The following is a 19,530-nucleotide window of genomic DNA, read 5'->3' as shown; positions in this document are numbered from 1 at the left end:
TAAGTAGGATATAAGACAAGGATGTCCCAAGAGTGGAATATTGTTTGCATTAGTATTGAATTCATTAGTGAATAAAGTAGCTTACAAAATGAAAGAATAATATGAGAGGCAAATGAGGTCATGATTCCAATAGTTTAGACATTCACAGATGATATAGTTGCAATTGCTAAGAACAAAATATGGATGAGGTAAGTGCTGGTTTGTCTGAATGGATGTTTAAAGAAAATGAGAATGAACTTGAACAAAGACAAAAAATAAGGATTTGGGTGTTGTGGTGAAAACTGTGGGCATGCATTTTTTAGTGACTGAAATGTCTTTGCTAGGGATAACATTTGGAAAAAAATATGTAGTTATAATGCAATTAGACGATTTGATAAAAGAAATGAAAATGTATGTCTTCTTTGGAGGATGTATAGATTAGTATTCAGAAAAAAAAATAGTTTATCTGTTGAATTCTGTATTAAAGGGAACATAATACAAAAAAGGAAATGATGCGTTGGTGTTTTCCTTCATAAAGGGTCCAATATTATACCCAGTGAAAAGAAAGGTGTAGTATAGGAGTGTCAATGAATGACGATTGGGATCACTAAATCTAGTTTATTCTGCTTCTTTAAACTTGCATAGAATATTAAAGTGTGTCAAGGACGAAAATGAGAAATGTTTAAATATAAGAACAAAATGTTCTGGGAGATGATTACAACAAGAAAAACAGGAAAATAATATATTAATGAAGAAATTAAAATTTGTGAAAAATTACTAAAATGGAAAATAAAAATTGAAAATACAGAGAAATATAGAAGAACATGGTGTAATAATGTGATGAAACAATATTAGTATGCAAATCCATTGGAAAATTTACCCGGAGAACAGTCATTAAAATCAGGAAAAAGTGGTGTACCAAGATAGAAGAGTGCCAGGATTTCCTATGGAGACTAGTAATAGGGAAGTAACTAATAAAGGGGAATATGACACGTAAAAAGAAATTTGAAAGAGAGGTTTATTTTGTGCGAAAGAAGAGACAAAAAAAAGTTGTGTGAAGAAAATTGTTTTGAAAATACTAACAATGTAAATGATATAGATATGAATATGATTATGCATGGGTAATACAAGACCAAGAAGAAATAGTATGCTGAAAATGTAGATAATTTATTTTATGTAATATGGATTATTACTGAATAAAACTGTGTTTAATGGAAAATTGATTTTGACAGATATATTGTGAAAAATTAGATTATGGATGTGAATGAAGGAGTGGGGTAAATTATGAAAGAATAACAATGAAGATCTTATAAGAAAAGTGATAAATAACAAAACATAGAAATACATACCCATACAGTTACTAAATATGTAAATAATGTGTTTTTTATTTTGTGTGAAATAAAAGACCCCAACTCTTTTACATAAGTGCCATGGAAGCTTTTGAATCCAGTTGAGCTACCAGCGACTCAAGCAGATGGGTCTTGGTTTAAAGTCCCATCTGAAGGACAGCACACTCAGGAGAGGTCACCTACCTTTTACCGTGCTGCTGTATCAGCAGTCAACTTACCTGTTGTGTGAACAGAACCCACCACCATCTGCACCAAAGGCTGGTGCACAACCTGTTGCTTCACTGACACTGAATTGTATATGTTTTCTAATCTGGGATATTAACTCTGATAAATTTCCTACTGAAATGCTCACTTACTCCAGGATTAATTAATTAATTAATTAATTAATTAATTAATCAATAAACAAAAACACATAAATACATAAATAAAATAAATTACTACTCTACATAACCACAATGTTAATGTATGTTTACCATGCTGGGGGTGGGTCAAACCCCTTATACCCCCTGTGAAGTTATATTTTCCAATTCCATGATTGTACAGACAGAAAGTAGGTCAAAATCTCTCAAAACAAAATAATTACTTAGTGCTCACTTAGAAACTGAATAGCAGTGATCAGGGTGGCTAACTTCATTGAGTTGTGCTTGACAAGTTGCTTCTTTGCAGACTTGTAACTCAATGTTTACAAGTTAAAGAAAAAGCACAATATGCATATATGTTGTGTAATTGCCAACAGTGTCACAGCACTTCAAAGCAATTTGCTATCCAATTTTCAACATCAAAGTCTGGCATAGTATATTATATTCTTGAAGAAGTACAGCAGCTATTATAAACCAGTGGCATTTGAAGTTATTAGTAATATGCAAGTGGGTGAAAAGTAGATGAGATGTACACAACCAGTGTTTGGGAACATAATGAATGTTATCAGATGTTCTTTTAGATATTAAAAAAAAAAAACAGATCTGCAGATCTTTGCCTAGGAGACATTGCCAGAGAATATATAGTGAGACATTAGCTATCACAAATAACCCGTTTGTGAGAAACATTCTCTTATGCAGTCTATGAAAGACCAGGAAGGTGCAATTACCAAAAATGTGGATGAATATGAGAATTGCTTATGCTCAAAGCTATATGGAAGTGGATAGTTGACAATGATTTTTCACCATTATCACTCATGGCAGGCCTTAGGCATAGGCCAGCTATGTCTCCACCTTGGACAAAACTCATACTCCTCTAATAATGGTTGGTTTTAGGTTTTAGAGCACCAAGGGCAGTGCCCTGAGGAGGAAGTTCTGTAGATTTGTTGAACACCTGTCCATCTGACCCATAATCTACCTTGACAAAGAATCAGGTAAATTGTATGTGTGATGGTGGTGGGGGGAGTCAGAGGAAGAAGTCCTGTGCTAATATAAATTTGACAACAACATGAGGTAAGTTTTATTTTATTTTTTTTTTTAATACTGCTACTGTTAGAACTCAAGATCTCTCGGATAGATGTGCCAGATGTTCCCTAACATACTTCTACTGTCCCTCCCATTGAGGATTACAGTTACTTAAAAATGCCAGACATTGAAGTTCCTTGCTTTGTTTTCCTCAGAAAATATCTGCTGATGCAAAACCTGTTGTTCTACTAAGTGAATTTAAGTATCATATAAATATTGCTGACTTGAAGGTGGGGAAATATGACTAATGGCTGTTCTTTGTTCATTATTCTGATTTTGCAGGATTAATTTAATTTGTGTGAAACCTTAATGTGTGGCTGTCATTTGTAGATACAAGTAATAGTTGGGGGTGGACTTTGTCTGTAGAAGATAAACGACTATCTTGTAACTGTGGCCTTTTTGTTTTCTCATTTTAAAAATCACTATTTATTCTTTGCAGGTTTAGTGTGCAATTTGCAGGATTAGTGCAATTTATGTGAAGCAACTTTGAATAATATGATGTATGACTGTTTTTTCCATGAAGAAAGTTGAAATACAATGCACAGCTGTCATTTTTATCCATAACTGTTGAGAGCGGAGCTGTCTGTAAAAAAGTAACCGAGTATCTCATTTTCTCAGTTTTACCAGTGACTAGCTGACTTTGCAGCAATAATTTGCATTCACAGGATTACTGTGATTTATGTGAGGCAACTTGGAATATGTTAATGTGTGGCTATTGTTTCCAAGGAACAATACTGAATATAAGGTGTAACTTACTTTAGACACCCCACACCATTATCTCACAGGTTTGGGTGTGGCTTTGAATTTTTGATAATGGGAGATGAATGCCTATATGCAGCAAGGGGCTGCTGCTTCCTGGACCCCCATCTTATATACAAAATCAGCTGTTATTAAAACACTTTTAAGAACATTGTAGTCCTATGGTGGAGGGTACAGGAAGGAGGCAGCCCCCAATTAATGTTATACCTCCGGTCTTTACACAAACATAGTGGAGAGCATTACTGACTAGAGGGCAGGGTAAGGGGTTGCTACTGTGCACCATGTGGGCGTTTAGAGTAAGTTTTGCTGATTAAATTGCACAGCTTTCATAAATGACCCTCTTGTTTTCCTAGTTTAAACAGTCACTATCTAATTTTGCAGGACTAATTTCCATTTGCAGGATTACTATCATTTATATGAAACAACTTTGAATACTTTAATATGTGGCTACTGTTTCCATGGAACCATTCTGAAAAAAAAATGCATGGATGTCAATTTAGCTACACCTACTGGGTGTGGCTGGGAGTTACGTCTTGAAAATAACTGATCCTCTTGGTTTTTATCTCAGTTTAAGTAGTCTCTGTTTATCATTACAGAGCTATTGTGCATTTACAACACTAACATGATTTGTGTGAAGGTGAAGCTACTGGGAGTACATTAATGTGTGGTTACTTTCTGTGTGGAAGTTCACAGAGCTGAAATACAATACATGGCCTCATTTTTGTCACAGTCATCTGAAATGTACACAGAAGTAGCCATGACTGCTGAGTGGGGGGTTTGAGCTGTCTGCTTTTATGTAATGGAGCCCTTGGTATGTGTTTAAGCAGTCACTATATGGAAACATCAGATACATATACAGGAGTTTATCCTTTGTGGGAGTGTAAGGATGCATGCATCTTAAATATGTCTGACAGCAACAGGCTGAAATATTTTATGTTGTATTTTTTTTCAGTTTTCTCCCTGTCTAACAAAGAGATACACAGATGCTGGATGTTTTTTGGATGTAAGGTGAGGAGGCATGCTCTGTATATGCCTAACACTAGCATCTCAAAATGTATATGGCTGCTGACAATTTGTACATTCACTTTCAATCCATTCTAACATCAGAGGGAATACACAGAGGGTGGCTTTTTTGAGAGGGGGCTAGGTATGTACTGTTCCCAGATATGATTTATGTTTTGCCTCCTTAGTTTATTCTGAACTTGAGCATTAAGCCTTGAATACAACTTACTTCTTCCTTGTAATGCATATATATGTAGATAGATAGGTATAGATAGCTACAGCTATCTTTCTATCTATATACTGAGTTTCTTTTCTTATAAATTTTTGTTTAGGTCATCATTGAATCAAAAGGTAGAAAAAAACAATTCTAAAAAGCATGTCAGTGCATTTAGAACCTTCATAGCTTCAAGGTCCCCAAATCCCCAAATTAACGCAGATATTTCCTCCAAGTGTATTCTAGACCAGCTAGGGTCTTTTGAAATGATGCAAGATAAACCAATAAACTAGTGTCGAAGAATAACACTGAAGGTTTTTCCGTAATCATGATTTTTATTAGGGCCATTATTGCATCAAAAGGTTGGAAAAGAAACCCTCCCAAATGCACCCCAAAGTATCTAGAATTGACATGACTTCTGCTGGCCTAGAGCCCATAGATTCCCAGATTAATGCATCTATTTGCTTCAAGTAAAGTCCTAGTTAGTTAGTGTATGGTGAAAGGATTTAGGAAAAAAATAAAATTCAAGAATAAGACTGACCTTCTTTCTTTAACTGTCCTTTTTGTTTGGATCATCATTGGATCAAAAGATTGGAATTAAGATCTAAAATACCTTCTGGAGGCCTAGTGAATGCCAGACTCCCAAATTAATGTACTGTTATTATAGTGCAGTCTTGGTCAGTTACAGAGTGTGTTAAAAGGATGCAGGAAGAAAGGAAAGTTGAACAGTGGTACTAAATTTCTTTCCTTAATCAAAATTATTGTTCAGGCCATCATTGGTTGAAAAAGTTGTAAGAAAAAAAAAATGAAATGCACCTAAGAGTGTCTAAGACCCCCAGGCTTAATGCAGTAATTTACACCATAGTTATCAGAGTACAGTCTTACCTAGTTGAATGAATGAATGAAAGCAAGAAAAAAAATGGAAGAGTAAGACAAACTGAAAATAAAAAAGAAGAAAATTGTAATCTGGGTGGTGTGCGTTAGGCCAAGATGATGGTAGTGGTGGTGGTGGCTGGGGGGCAGAGAGGCACTGCGTGATATGTGGAGGTATCATGGATCCCCTCTCCTAGAGTGCCACTTCAGCTAAGGCCAGCCCTGTGCTATGCATCCTTCCAACATTTCATAAAGGAAAAGATCCAGAAATAAACAGTTGGAACACTGGATGCACTTTGCTCTGATTTGAGCAGTATCATTAGGCACTGCAAATGTGAAAAAAGTCTCAACAACAGACTCATAGCTTCCCTGCTGCCTTTCAAAATGAAGTGTCCAAGGCTGGATTGGTTAACACAGCTGTGATACTATTTCCTCTTATTGTTAACTCATTGCCAGATGAAGATGTGGCTTGTTGTCTAAATCTCGGAGAAGAACAATTTTGTTATGTTACAACAAATAAGGGAAGCAGATAGGACTGCTCCAAGACGAAAGTATCTGTTTTCAGTAAAGACTATCAACATAGTTATCTTAGGTTTTACCTTCTTTCTATTTGGTGCTGGCATTCATGAGTGCCCAGTGTTATGATTTTTCCTGATTCCTCTGCTGTTGCACTCTGCTACATTTACAATGTTTTCTTTAGACTGTCCCTGTCTTTGTACATGGTTAACCTTTCACTGCTTAACTGAAACAGGAAATCATGTAACAAAGAATATTATGATTCGACATTGTTCATTTTCATGAAGGCCTTGATTGCTGGTAACAGACAAAGGTAGATTCACACTGTAAAACAAAGCAGTTATGCAGTCTGACCACTTATTAATAGAATATAAACATCTCTGACAAATGGCACAGTTTTTATGGCAATGAAAATAGTCATTAACTATTCAGCTATATTAATACAGTATAGTAATATATCATTTTTTTTTTCTAGCAAATCAAATTTATGGCATTTCATGATGAAATTTATGAATTACAGGGACAAGAAGGCTGTGCTAATTAAGTCTTTGCTAACTGAGAATAGGCTAATACTGCATAATGTACAAATGAGGATAGCCCCTTCCTGATCTACTAACCTCTGCCAGTCAAGGAAGCAACAAATATGTCCTGGCCATTAGAAATTTCTGGAATTTGGGGTGCTTGGGCTAACTGCATTCTCATACAGTGTGGAGTCTGACTTTGAATAATAAAGAGGCCTTCTCACATCATCAGGGAGCACTGGACTCAGGCCAACAAAAACTGGCTATATATCAGTCTGTGGGTTTATCTGCTTGCTCCATATCAAAGGCAGCACTGAAGGAGCAATGAATGGTGATATTTCCATGAACAGTAATGGACTAGTTGCACCTTGTTGTGACAAGGGCAGGAAAAAAAATTCATGGCAACATTTCTCTGTATCTTCATAGACTCCATGGAGGATGTATTCATACTCCTTTAGAGACAGTGGACTAAGAATGCCTATGAAGGGTTCAAGGTTCTACAAGTGTTGGAGAATGACTGTGACATTGTGATGCCAGAACCCAGGAGTCACAGCAAGGCTAAAAAATTACAGCACTATTTTCCATTGTGAGAATCACACTTGCAATTTATTTATCATTTGGGCCAACAGTTATATGCCATTCAAACTGTGAAAGCTATTACTATCTATAAAACATAGCAGATTTATGCTTCTTTGAAAATTTTCAGGGAGAGTAACAACAAGCTTATGAGTGTATTATGACCACTTGAAGGTATGCAGTCCTTGGAGAGGGAAGTCCCCATTTTAGTGTAGAAGACCTTCCCCATCTATGTTAAAGATCAAAGATCAAACAAGAATCGAAAATGAGTGGATATATGGGTCATTTAGCTATGTATGGCTTTATTTTGGCTGTATGGCTTTGTATGTCAGGGATAAATAAATTACTGCACCCAGGTCAAACCACCACTCCACCTCCGTCAGCCTCTACTGTTAAACTGCCAGCGGATGTTGCTAACACCTTTAATAATTTCTTTACTGAAACTATCCAAGCCCTTGCTAGCCAAATACCCCATAACTCCTCTAAGCCACTGGATAGCACACCCAGCTCTCAGCCCTCCTTTAGCTTCCAACCAGTCTCTACATCTTTCATTCATTCAATACTCAAAAAATTAAAACCTACTACCCTAGTTGCAAACCTTCTCCCAGCTGAATATTTGCAAAAAGCTGCTGATACCATAATGTACCCCATTTCCATTCTAATTAATCGGTCCATATCAGAAGCCTCAGTCCCCTCTATCTGGAAATTATCTTGTGTCATACCTCTCCATAAAGGTGGTAACTCTACTGAATTATCCAATTATAGACCCATAGCCATCTTATAACCTCTGGCAAAAATAAAGGAAAAATGCATCCATAAACAACTCCTGTACTTTCTAACCCAAAACAACCTACTGGCTAACTCTCAGCATGGCTTCAGGCCATATCATAGTACCACCACAGCGCTCCTCTCCTTTTCTAATGCAATAAACTATAACAGGAACAACAACAAGTTATCTTCAGCCCTTTTTTTGGACTTGTCCAAGGCTTTTGACATGGTTAACCACCATCTTCTCATCAACACCCTGGCAACAATGCCCCTAGGCAATCATTCTCTCTGATGGTTTGAATCCTACCTGCACAATAGACAACAATCCATCTTATGGCAGAACAAACTCTCAAACCTTCTACCCAACACTCTAGGTGTTCCACAGTGGTCTATCTTGGGACCACTTCTGTTTTCCATTTTTATCAATGACCTCCACACAGTCATCCCTGAAGCCATCTGGATTCAATACGCAGACGACTCAATGTTGATCTGCACTGACACCTCGCAAACAGAGCCGCTAGCTATAACTCAGAGTATTTAACCTAGTAGAGAACTGGCTTGCCACTCCCTGTCTGATTCTAAATCTTTATAAAACAAAGCTTCTACTTTTCACACCCACTCAAAGATCCATAGCGTTATCTCTCTCCATTAAGGTTAATAATGGTACCATAATCTCTCCAGTTGCCCATACAAAATTGCTAGGAGTTATTATAGATAACAATCTTACATTTGATGTGCATGTCAACAAAACAATCAAAACCATTAACAGAAAATTGGGCTTACTATATAGGATAAAGCCATTCCTTACCCCATATGCTAGGACTTCCATTGCCCGCTCCCATCTACTCTCTACACTCCCTTTACTTGCCAACCTAAATAAAACAGATCTTAACAAACTCTCAAGCTGCTATAATAACATCGCTAGATTTGCAACTGGTCTACCCTACAGAATGCATCATTGTAAAAATCTAAATTATCTTGGATGGCTAGAGCTACCCAGGCAGATTCAGTATAATCTGCTCATTGTGGCTCACAAAGCTCTTAACCAACCAGATAATACACCTGCCCTGAAAAACATCATCTATCCCCACTTCAACTCCAGATCACTCCAGTCATCTAATAGATTGGTAGTGCAAACCATCAAATCCAACAACTCAGCTGGTGACTCCATGTTCGCCAACTCTGCTGGCAAAATTTGGAATTCACTTCCTGCTAACATTACCCTAGATACCACCCTATCTCAATTTAAAAAAAGCTCTCAAGGAGTATTTCAATTCTCATTGGAAATGTCCCTGCTCCAAGCCTGACAAAATCTCTATGCATACTTGTGTACTAATACTATGCCTGTAAGTTGTACTCAAATATCTTTATTTGTTAAGCCAGTTTAGAAGATTGTTAGACTGTACAAATTTAACTGGACTATAAAATGTGTTATATTTGTATAAATTTAACTGGACTGTAAAATGTGTTATATTTGTATAATGTAATGATGACTCCTGTTCTATATGTATATTTTCATGATTGCATATGTAGCCACCTTTGGAGCTTTTCTCCCTGGGCATCCACTGAAAATGGACATGAATCCAGTTGGACTATCCCGGTCAACAAATGTAAAATAAAAAAAAAAACACTAAAATTGAAGTTTTTGCTGAAAATAAAGATGCCTCAGGATTTTTCATGGATTTATAAATTGGAGGTTTTTGTTGTTTGACTTATTTTACAAGGGGGACATTGTTTTCACGTTAATTTTTGTTTTATGACAGATTAGGAGAATACCCATGGCAACAAACAAGTTATTATATGTAGTTTGAATAATACCATTACATTTAGAAGTCATTTTGAGACAGCAACAAAAGCATTCATTTATTGATATTTAATTATTGGAAAAGATTTGGTAGCTGCACATTTTCAGAAGAAGCCCAAGGAGAAAAGCTCCAAAGTATTGCAAAAACATTTTATGAACAAAAATGTTACAATCTTCAAAAACAGTTCAAAACATCTACAGTTTAAATAACTATATCAGTTGGACATAATGTGAAAAAATCCTTAAAAATAGATACAACTGATCTAACAATTATTTAATATGTAGAGAAATTTTAGCCAGTGTAAAGAAATTAAAGGTAAATTAGAATAATACAAACAGGAAATGCAGTAAGATGTGAGAGAAAAAAACAGAGTTATGACATATTTAGATAGAGAGTTAGGGGAAATAAATTGATTGAGGTAAGAAATTGAGAACGAAGGGGAGTAAGGAGGTGTAAGGTATGAATAGGTACTTGCTCATATTTTGGAATATAGTTTATCCTGGGGCTGAGCTAGAACCAAGACAGATTTTGTCCAGGAGGTATTTCAGAATGGTTTTCAAAGACTAGAGGGAGTGTATTGACTTGATGGACACAGGCAAGGAGTTCCAGTTCTTAGCAACATGGTAGGAGTAGAAAACACACCCAGCAGATTTGCTACGTTTGTGGACAGAAATGAGTTTTTGTTCATTTGATCATAATGTCTGACTAGGAACAAACTGTGTAGAAGCATTTAGTGCTCAATAAGCAGATGGAAGCTGGACAATTTTATAGGTGGTAAGAAGATGTTTTTATGTTTGGATTTGAAAGGTGTATTTGCTGCAAATGTAGCCACTTTATTATAGCATTACTCAAGTTTTGTTTTTTTGTGATGGCTGAAGGTTAGTAAGGATGAGAGTGTCATAATAGTGGAAAGTGTAGTTTTAATTGGGTGATGAGAATAGTTTTGACTGTAAATTATATCTAGTTTTCCATGAGTTTTTATGCAATTTTGTACATCCAGGTCAAATTTAAGATTATCATACAGTATCTTCGCTAATAATTTGCTATCAAATATCTAAAAGACAATGTACATATTGGTAGGCATATTCTGTCCTATGGAATTTCTACATTTGTTATTCTTTCTCCACTAGGTTTGAGATGTTTAGATTCTAGGAGTGAAACATTTCTACTATCTGATTATTTTGATTATTTTGCAGTATTCTGGTGTTTTATTTGATTGAGATTTTTACCTGAGGTTCTAGACTATGATAATATGACTTATAGTGCTCTTAGATGTAAAAGCAATAGAGAAATTAAGGAGCACAGTGAGATAATACCTACTAGATGACCCATGAATGTAGCTTGGCTAACCAGTCATAGGAGTTTTCATCTTCTTATTATGACAAAATTTTGTGAAAACTGTCTAGCATGAGCTCCACCAGACTCTCATCTTTTCAAATATGAACTCAGTGTAATTACTGTTCCACATACCCCAGCCTTGCTTGCTAGCTGTTTAGTCTTTGTAAAGATAACCCCTCCAGGTCATTTTCCATGAAGTGTAAGAAGCTCTTTTAGCATGTATTTCACAAAGTTCAAGAATTCTTAGATATTCTATTCCTTCCAAATGTAATCGAGGAGGACAGAAAAACACTCATAGCACCAGCAGGGAAAGGTGAAGTACTGCTGGCACATTCTTTTTATTTATTCATTTATTCTTTGTTGACAAGTTATTCCTACTAAGCCAGAAATGCCTCTAATCAGAGAAAGCCCAAAGTGATAGTTACATTTATTAGTGAGAAAATTGGCTGAGGGACTTGGGAAAGTCACTGTCATTTTTCATTAGGCACACCGTGACTTTTACATCCTCCTGAACTACTACCCACTCAAGCAGATCAAACTTAAGTTCAATGTCTGGAACAGACTACCTATCTATGTCAAACAGAGTTCCTCATTAGAACTCTTCAAGAAAAAATCTTGATGATTGGATGGGAAAAAGGAAATTCAACCCAGGGATCACTTCTGTGTCTTTTCCTGACAGTTTTCTTGGGTGGCGAAAGCCAGGGTACATTTTTGGCTAGGTTTATATAGGCCCTAAGGCCAATAGCCTAGTACCTGCCTATGAACCTATGAAGGACAATATGCTCAGGGGAGCAGTATCCCCCTCATTCTTCACTACAGTGCTGGTAATGAAAAAATTAACTTTACCTCCTTGAATGTAAGTAAAACCTTACAGTCTTGTAATCTCCTAACATTAAAAGGGGAATGTGCTTCCTGTTGAGCTATTGGCACTGACAGATTAAAGTTTTAAAGTGAGATGAAGCTTCTAGACTGGGTGACTCAACAGGAGATAATTATTATTATTCAACAGGATCAGGGAAGAAAGGAGGATCCTGCTGTCAATCAAAATGGCTTCAATGACTAAAGCTTTTTAATCAGGAAAACCTTGGGATAGTGGGGAATTATACAGACCCATAACACTGCTAAATACAGATTATATGAAATGTATGGGGAGCTAGACACTCAGTTTCAGAGATTATTTATTTATTTTATTTTATTTTTACATTTGTTAACTGCGTTAGTCTGACTGGGCCTAGAGAGCCCTTTTTCAGCAGAGACCCAAGGAGAAGAGCTCCAGGAAAGTAATTAAAAATAAGAAAAAATCTAACAATTCAAGTTGAAAGATACCTAACTGTACAAAAACAGAGAGAAATATACAATACTAATATATGCAAGACAAAAATACAGTATTTTGAGAATGAGTAACAACATGTTTGAGAAATTTGGTTAGCAGTGAGTTATTTACAAGGAATGTAGCAATGCCTAATATTAAAAAAAATCAGAGTAACATCATGGCACAGTACGACAAAGATGCATTTACTAGTATAAGTACTGACTGTAAAGAGAGTAATATATGTAGACAGTTTAGGTAGATAGGCAGATATGTTAATAGAGAGAAGAAAAATTCATTAGGTAGTTTCCTGACAAGTACGTATCCATGCATGTTTGAAATTAATTTTTAGTTGCTTTTTGAATTCACTACTTTTGGTAGTCGAGCAAAGGGACAATGGAAGTTTATTCCGAAGGTATGCAATTGAATGACTGTAAAGTATTTTTCCAATATTTTTGTTTGGCTTGGTCATCTGCAGAAGGTTTTGTTGTGTGCTTCCGAGGTCACGATTGGGTGTATAGTGTGTAATTATGGATCTAGGACAGGAGTTGGAGCTATTTAGGATTGTGTGTGCAATTTGTAGTTGTGATATTTGAAGCATGTGGGGGAGCTCAGGTCATTTTAAACATTTCGGGGGTATACAGTAATGGGATTTGTAGCTATTACTGGCTGCAAATCTTGCTATCTTGTTATAGGTGGTTTCTAGTTTGGTTAAGAGATTATTTTGAAGGTTAGTAAGTATAGGAGCACCATACAGCAGGGACAGTAGAATAAATGTTTGAGGCAGTATAGGTCTAGATTTGTTAGGTATATATTTGTTGTTGTGGTATAGAAGACCTAGTTTTTGATTGGACTTTTACATAGAGTTTAAGATATATAGGTCATTAACAAAAAACTTCCAGTTGTGGTTAAATCCAAGGCACACACTATGACCATAAAAACAAGAATATTGAAAGTTAAGCACTTTTGTCCACATTATATAAGGGACTTCTTCAGAACAAATAAAATCTAAACAGCCCACTGCTTATAAGCACAATTAATTAATCACATGACCCACTATTAACCATTCATTGCCTGTCATCTTCTGTGACATAATATAAAAAAATACATCCATATGAAAACTCTACTTTATTATAAAACAATTTAATTCTAAGTTAAATAAAATAAAATACAAAGATTTTTTTTAAAAAACACCATTAAATTTCAAAATAATAATAAGTAATAAAAATATATGACTGGAAACAGTAAAGTAATTCATATACATTTGTCCACTTATGTGAACTCTAATACACAAATATATATATTCTCTATCCATATTTTAAATGTAATGTAATTTAAGTGGGAGTTCAAAAAAAAAAAAAAAAAGATCCAGTATCTTGGATAAGGGGGCTAATATGGCAATAGGCCTGTAATTTGAAGGTTTGAGGGTTCTGTAGAATTTCTTCCCTTGTGGAGGGGTATTATGAAGAATTTTTTCCAGATATCTGGTACTGTTTTTTCTTGGGTGGATCTATTGATAAGTATAGATACAGGGTATGCTATGGATTCGGATGCATGTTTGAGAAATAATGGAGGGGGTTTGTTGGGTGATGGCGAATAGGGTTTGAGTTTGTTAAGAAGTGATCTGATGAAGGAAGTTGCTACAGGTGCTAGGGAGAATGATGGACTAGATGAGGTGGGAGGTGAAGTCTTTATATCAAGAGTTTCTGGTTTAATAAGCTTTTCTATTGTTTCAATGAAAAAGTTGTTAAGTAGGCTTGCAATTTCATTAGAAGGTTTGTTAGGGAAGGGGTTTAGTGCAGAGGGGTTCCCTGTAGATAGTAGTCTGTTTATTGAGTGCCAGAATTTCTTTTTTGTCTAGTAGGACCTGCTTTTATGTTTGGTTGTAAAGCTGTTTATATAAGTTCAGGTGGAAAGTTGAGTTGTTATGTTGAGTTGTTATTTTTTTCCATGCTCTCTGGGCACTGTCTCTCTTGTTCATAAGTGATCGAGTTGCCTGGTTTAGCCATGGTGCATAATTACATTTTAGCCTAATTTTCTACTGGGAGCCAGGATGTTAGGGGTTTCTAGGAATAAATTGTTGAAGCTTTGAACAGCCTCATTAAGGGGTAATGTGTGCAGGAATGACCAGTTTACAGCGGACAGTAATTTGTTTAGGTTGACAGAAATATAGTTGTTAAGGTTATGAGACTCTTTGTATTACTGGCTCTTGTTAAGACTGGGAGAGTGTCTTACTACTGAGGTAGAGAGGTGGTCACTAAGGGATCTTGGTAGGGTGGAAGGGTTATGATAGCACTAGGGTTTGGATACTAATATCCAGTTGATAACCGAGCCATTCTGGGAATGTTTTTTCTGGTGCATGGGTGTATGGGTGAGGTGATCAGCTGGGTAAAACCATAAAGGTCTATAGAGTAGCTAGGAGATGCAGTATTAACAAGGTTCCAGTCAATATTCATATCCCCAAGGATGATGGTTTCATATGGAATGAATATAGAAATCCAAGAAAGAAACTGCTCGAGTATGGAAACGTTTTTACCTGGGGGGGGGTATGTAGATTGCGGTACTAACAAGTTTTTTGTGTTGATTTAGGTTACAGGTTGCTATAAGTGTTTCAGCAGGGCAGAAATCAAGGATAGCTATGAGAGTGGGGAGAGAGAGCTGGTCAGAGTAGAGTATAGCTAGTCCTCCACCATTTTTTTACTTTTATCCAGTCAAACAATATTATAACCAGGGGGTTGAATTTTGCTGTTTGTAATATGAAGCTTTAGCCATGTCTCAGACAGAGCAAGTATATCTGGGTTATATTGAGAAATGCAAGCATGATGGAGGGTCATTTTAGTTACAATGCTTTGTATATTCATACAAAAAAAAAGATTTTTGGAGGCTTGTGATTGTAATGAGTTATTTCTGAGGCAGTTGGAAAGGGGGGGGTGCTGTATAAGTATGGTTAGAGTACTGTTGGCAAGTGCCTGGGTTGGGGAGAATATCACTAGATAAGAGTAGTTTTGTACTTTTAAGTATTTGTATGAAGAAATATTTGCAAAGGAACTGATGTTTTATTTGATATGTACAGTACTTTAAACTTGTGAAATGATATAGCGGTATGATTAAAGAGGGAGGGGCAATGGGGGTGGAGTAGTTATTTGTATAGTGGGTACTGGGATAAGAGAGTGTGGGAGATGGGGTGGTAAGCTGCTTCATTCTTTCTCTTTTTTTAATTGATCTATCTATTAATCTTTTGGATTTCCAATACCATGACGGGAATGGACCCTATTCTTAAGTCAAAGTACGGTCAAAGTTCATGAAATTAGTATTGTTTCAATCTCTGATGTCAGCCAGTAGTGCTCCTCGTAGCACCCACAATGTGCCCAGTAATGACTCCTTCTGCAATTTGTATGGGGTTACATGGATTGGTAACATATCCAGATATGGCTGTAAATTCTTTTTTGTAAGACCCATTGCTCCTACTACTATTGGAACTGTCTGGCTATCTTTCTTCCACATGGCTCTCATTTCTGCCTATAAAGCCTGGTATTTTATGACTTTGTGTCTCTCTGTACACACGACACTGTAGTCACTGGGTGTGGATATTTCAATAATCAATGCTACTTTTGTCTTCTTTTCTTGGACCACTACATCCGATTTTCTAGCATATATCTTTTGGAGTGTTGGTAAAGGGTGAGCTCATGTGATATAAACTTCATCATTTTCTACGATGCTTTGTGGCTCATGTTTTCATTGTTTTTCAGCCACTTTGATACCATAATGTTTGCATAATCCCCAGTGCAACAGTCTCACCACATTATTATGCCTTTCAGTATACAGTCCTTCTGAGTGGACGCAGTGGTGCAGTGGTTAGCATCACCGCTTCACAGCAAGAGGTTCTCCAGTTCAATTCTGCATGTCCTCCCTGTGGTCGTGTGGGTTTCCTCTGGGTGCTCCGGTTTCATCTCAAAAGGCATTCTGTAGGTGGATTGGATACTCTAAATTGGCCCTAGGTGTGAGTGCATGCATCTGTGTGCCTTCTGTGGAATGTTGGGCTCTGAGCTGGCAACTCAACACTGTAAAAACTCCACTGCCAATCATGAGCGGACAGGTGATCTGGTGTGGTGACCCCTGACCGGGAAAAGCCAAAAGAAGAAGTATGCAGTCCTTCTACCATCATTGTGTCACAACCAGCAACAAGTTGTGTGACTGTTTCCAGTTTGGTTTTACAAAACCTACATTTGTCTGTTTCTTCCACATGTTCAATGGACTTCGTAAACCAGCGTGTATGTAGCCCACTATCTTGGGCTATAAAAATTAACCTATCATTTCTTGGTTTGAATTCTCCTCTCCTTAACCATTCGTGTGTTCATTCATGATCAACATGAGGCTATTCCAGAAGTTTTCTATACTTGCAACTATATTTATGTTTTTTCCACATTTCTTTCCTTCTCATCTAGTCCTTTACCTTATATTCTTTCTTTTGTTTTTTGGCACAGTCAGTCGTAACCTGGTTTTTATCCACTTCTGGTTTGATTTCCATTCCTGCTTGACGTCGATATGCTTCTGCTAGATTAAGCAGAGGTGTCATTTTAGATTTATTCTCCTCATGTTTTAAAACTTTCACTACATATGCATCTTGTGAGGTTAGTAGATATATGTGGAGTCCCATGATTGCAGATCTATACATGTAATCATTTTCAAGGAGGCCCATCCCTCCTTCAGAATGGGGAATATATAATCTTGGTATACACTGATTTTTATAAATCATTTGGTGAGCATGAAGAATCCTTCTTGTTTTAATATTAAATCTATCCAACGCTTTTTGGGGCCAGTCAATCACTCCAAAACTGTAAGTAAGGACAGGAAGAGCAAATTGATTTATAGCTTGGATCTTGTTCCTAGATGTTAATGCTGTTCTCGGGATTAATTTTAAGTCTTCTAAAGTATTCCTTACTGAGTTTTATTCGCATTTGCTCATGTTTTATTGCTGATCCTTCATCAATTCCCAAGTATTTATACACTCCCTCTTGCTCAAGTTATTTTATATCACATTCTTGTCCCAAACTGAGATGTTTTCCTGGTGCTGCAGTTTTCCTTTTTTAAAGGTTGCTTTTGCACATTTATCAAGACCAAATGACATTCCAGTATCATCTGAAAAAGTTTTTACAACCTGCAGCTGTGCTTTCAGTTCTTCATCTGATGAGCTATACAGTTTTAAATTGACAAAGAGAAGATGAGAAGTTATTAGACTTTGTTGCTTTCTAGGAGCCAAATTGTAGCCATGGCCTAAGCTAAGTAAACAGCTTAATGGATTAATGGCAAGGCAGAATAGCAACAGTGACAGAGAATCACCCTGGAATATCCCCCTTTGAATTTTTATCCCTGGGATAATAATCTGTCCTTTATCATGGCTTAATTGCAAAGTGGTCTCCCATTGTTTCATGGTTACTGTAATGTAGTTAATCAGTGCAAGGTTATCTTATACATTTTAAGCACTCTTTTATCCATGAATGTAGAATATTATTAAATGCTTTTTTGTAGTCAATCCATACCATACTTAGATTCTTCCTCTTTTTATAGTTCTCCACTATAACTTTATTTAACAACAAATGATCCTTTGTTCCATATGACTTTCTTTTACTGCCCTTTTGTTTTACTGCCATAACTGAGTTTTCTTCTAAATAACTATAAACTTTGTCAGTGTCAATTCATGTGTATAGTTTATACGTCATTGGAAGACAAGTTATTGGTCTATAATTTTTAGGGTAGCTTGCAGGTTCACTCTTAAGTAAGAGCATTGCTTTTCCTGTTGTTAACCAGTGCGGTGTCTGTTCGGGGTGTGCATATAAATAGTTTTTCATGGCTAAATCCTCGTGCAAAGATGCTAATACTTTTAGCCAAAAGTTATGTACTGCATCTGGGCCTGGGGTTTTCCAATTAGAAGCTTTTCTTAACTTTGTTTCAGTCTCTCTGGCTGTTACTTCATCCCATTTCATATCCTACACCTTTAATCCTCTTATTCTTTCTTTTACTTCTTCTATCCATTTAGCATCTTTGTTATGTTCCACAGGATCTTCATAGATACTTCTCCAAAATGTATCTATTTCATCTTTTTTTGGCGGTCTTTCAATTCCTTTTACCTTATTTCCCAGTTCTCTAGAAAATTTTTGGATCATTAATAAATGTCTTATTTTGTGCTTTTCCTTTATATTTATCTTCATATTTTCTAAGTCTTTCTGCCTGTGCTGAAAATTTTAGCTTGTTATCTGTGATAGTAGATGATAGATCCTGGTCTGTTCTAATACTGAGCATTGCTTTTATCACATCTATCTTTCTTAGTATTTTTGTTGATCTGTTCCCTCTTCTGTAATCCTCTAAATGTGATACTTCTTGTCTTAACTGATTTATAGTTTTTTCTATTCTATATTTCCATGATGGTATTCACTTTTGCCCCTTCCTTTCTGTCGCTACCCTGTGTTCCTGTGGTAGAACTTTATCACTTATTAATTTAGCAGCACAGTAATATATTCTGTTTACTTCTGTTATATCTCATGGATCTCTATGGACAGTCCTAATTACTGTGTTCATTTGTTTTATCAAACTTCTGACTTTTGGGGTTTTATTAACCTTCTGCAGTTTATTTCTTTCATTGATCTTGATATATCTGTTTGTGTCTATTAAATCAAGAAACTCTTCTCTTTACTCATTTTCTTCCAAACTGGGGGCACAACCCTTGTCTTCCATTTCAGGTGAGCATTCTATAGAATATTCTGCAACATCTTCCTGTGGCAAATTCTCTTCAATTTCATCCTGTGCCATCCATTGCTCTGTTATATAGGAACTCACTGGCCTATCACTCCTCAACATTGACTGCATCAGAATTTCAAGAGTTTCCTGTTCCTTCCCTTGCTGTCTAGCTTCAAGTGAACATTTATACTGGTTTCCTGTGGAAGGCTCCAACATATCTTGATATAGCACCTGAACAGATGCTTCCTGTTCCACTGGTTTCCCCTTAATTTGAATATCCATTGCTTTTTCCTGTTGTGGTGCTTTTTGCATTCGATTTTCTACACTAAATCCTTCTCTTTGCA

General features: G+C 36.3%; 1 protein-coding gene across 2 annotated transcripts in view; it reads right to left on the bottom strand.

The window, feature by feature from the left end:
• The window catches only part of GRM5 (glutamate metabotropic receptor 5), a 1,888,276-nt gene that overhangs the window by 740,348 nt on the left and 1,128,398 nt on the right, over positions 1-19,530 (bottom strand). The gene's annotated exons all lie outside the window — the stretch shown is intronic.

Source organism: Protopterus annectens, chromosome 5.part0 (genome assembly GCF_019279795.1).
Source record: "Protopterus annectens isolate FY-2018-M chromosome 5.part0, PAN1.0, whole genome shotgun sequence".
NCBI classification, from domain to species: Eukaryota; Metazoa; Chordata; order Ceratodontiformes; family Protopteridae; genus Protopterus; species Protopterus annectens.
This window is presented reverse-complemented; position numbering and strand designations above follow the sequence as displayed.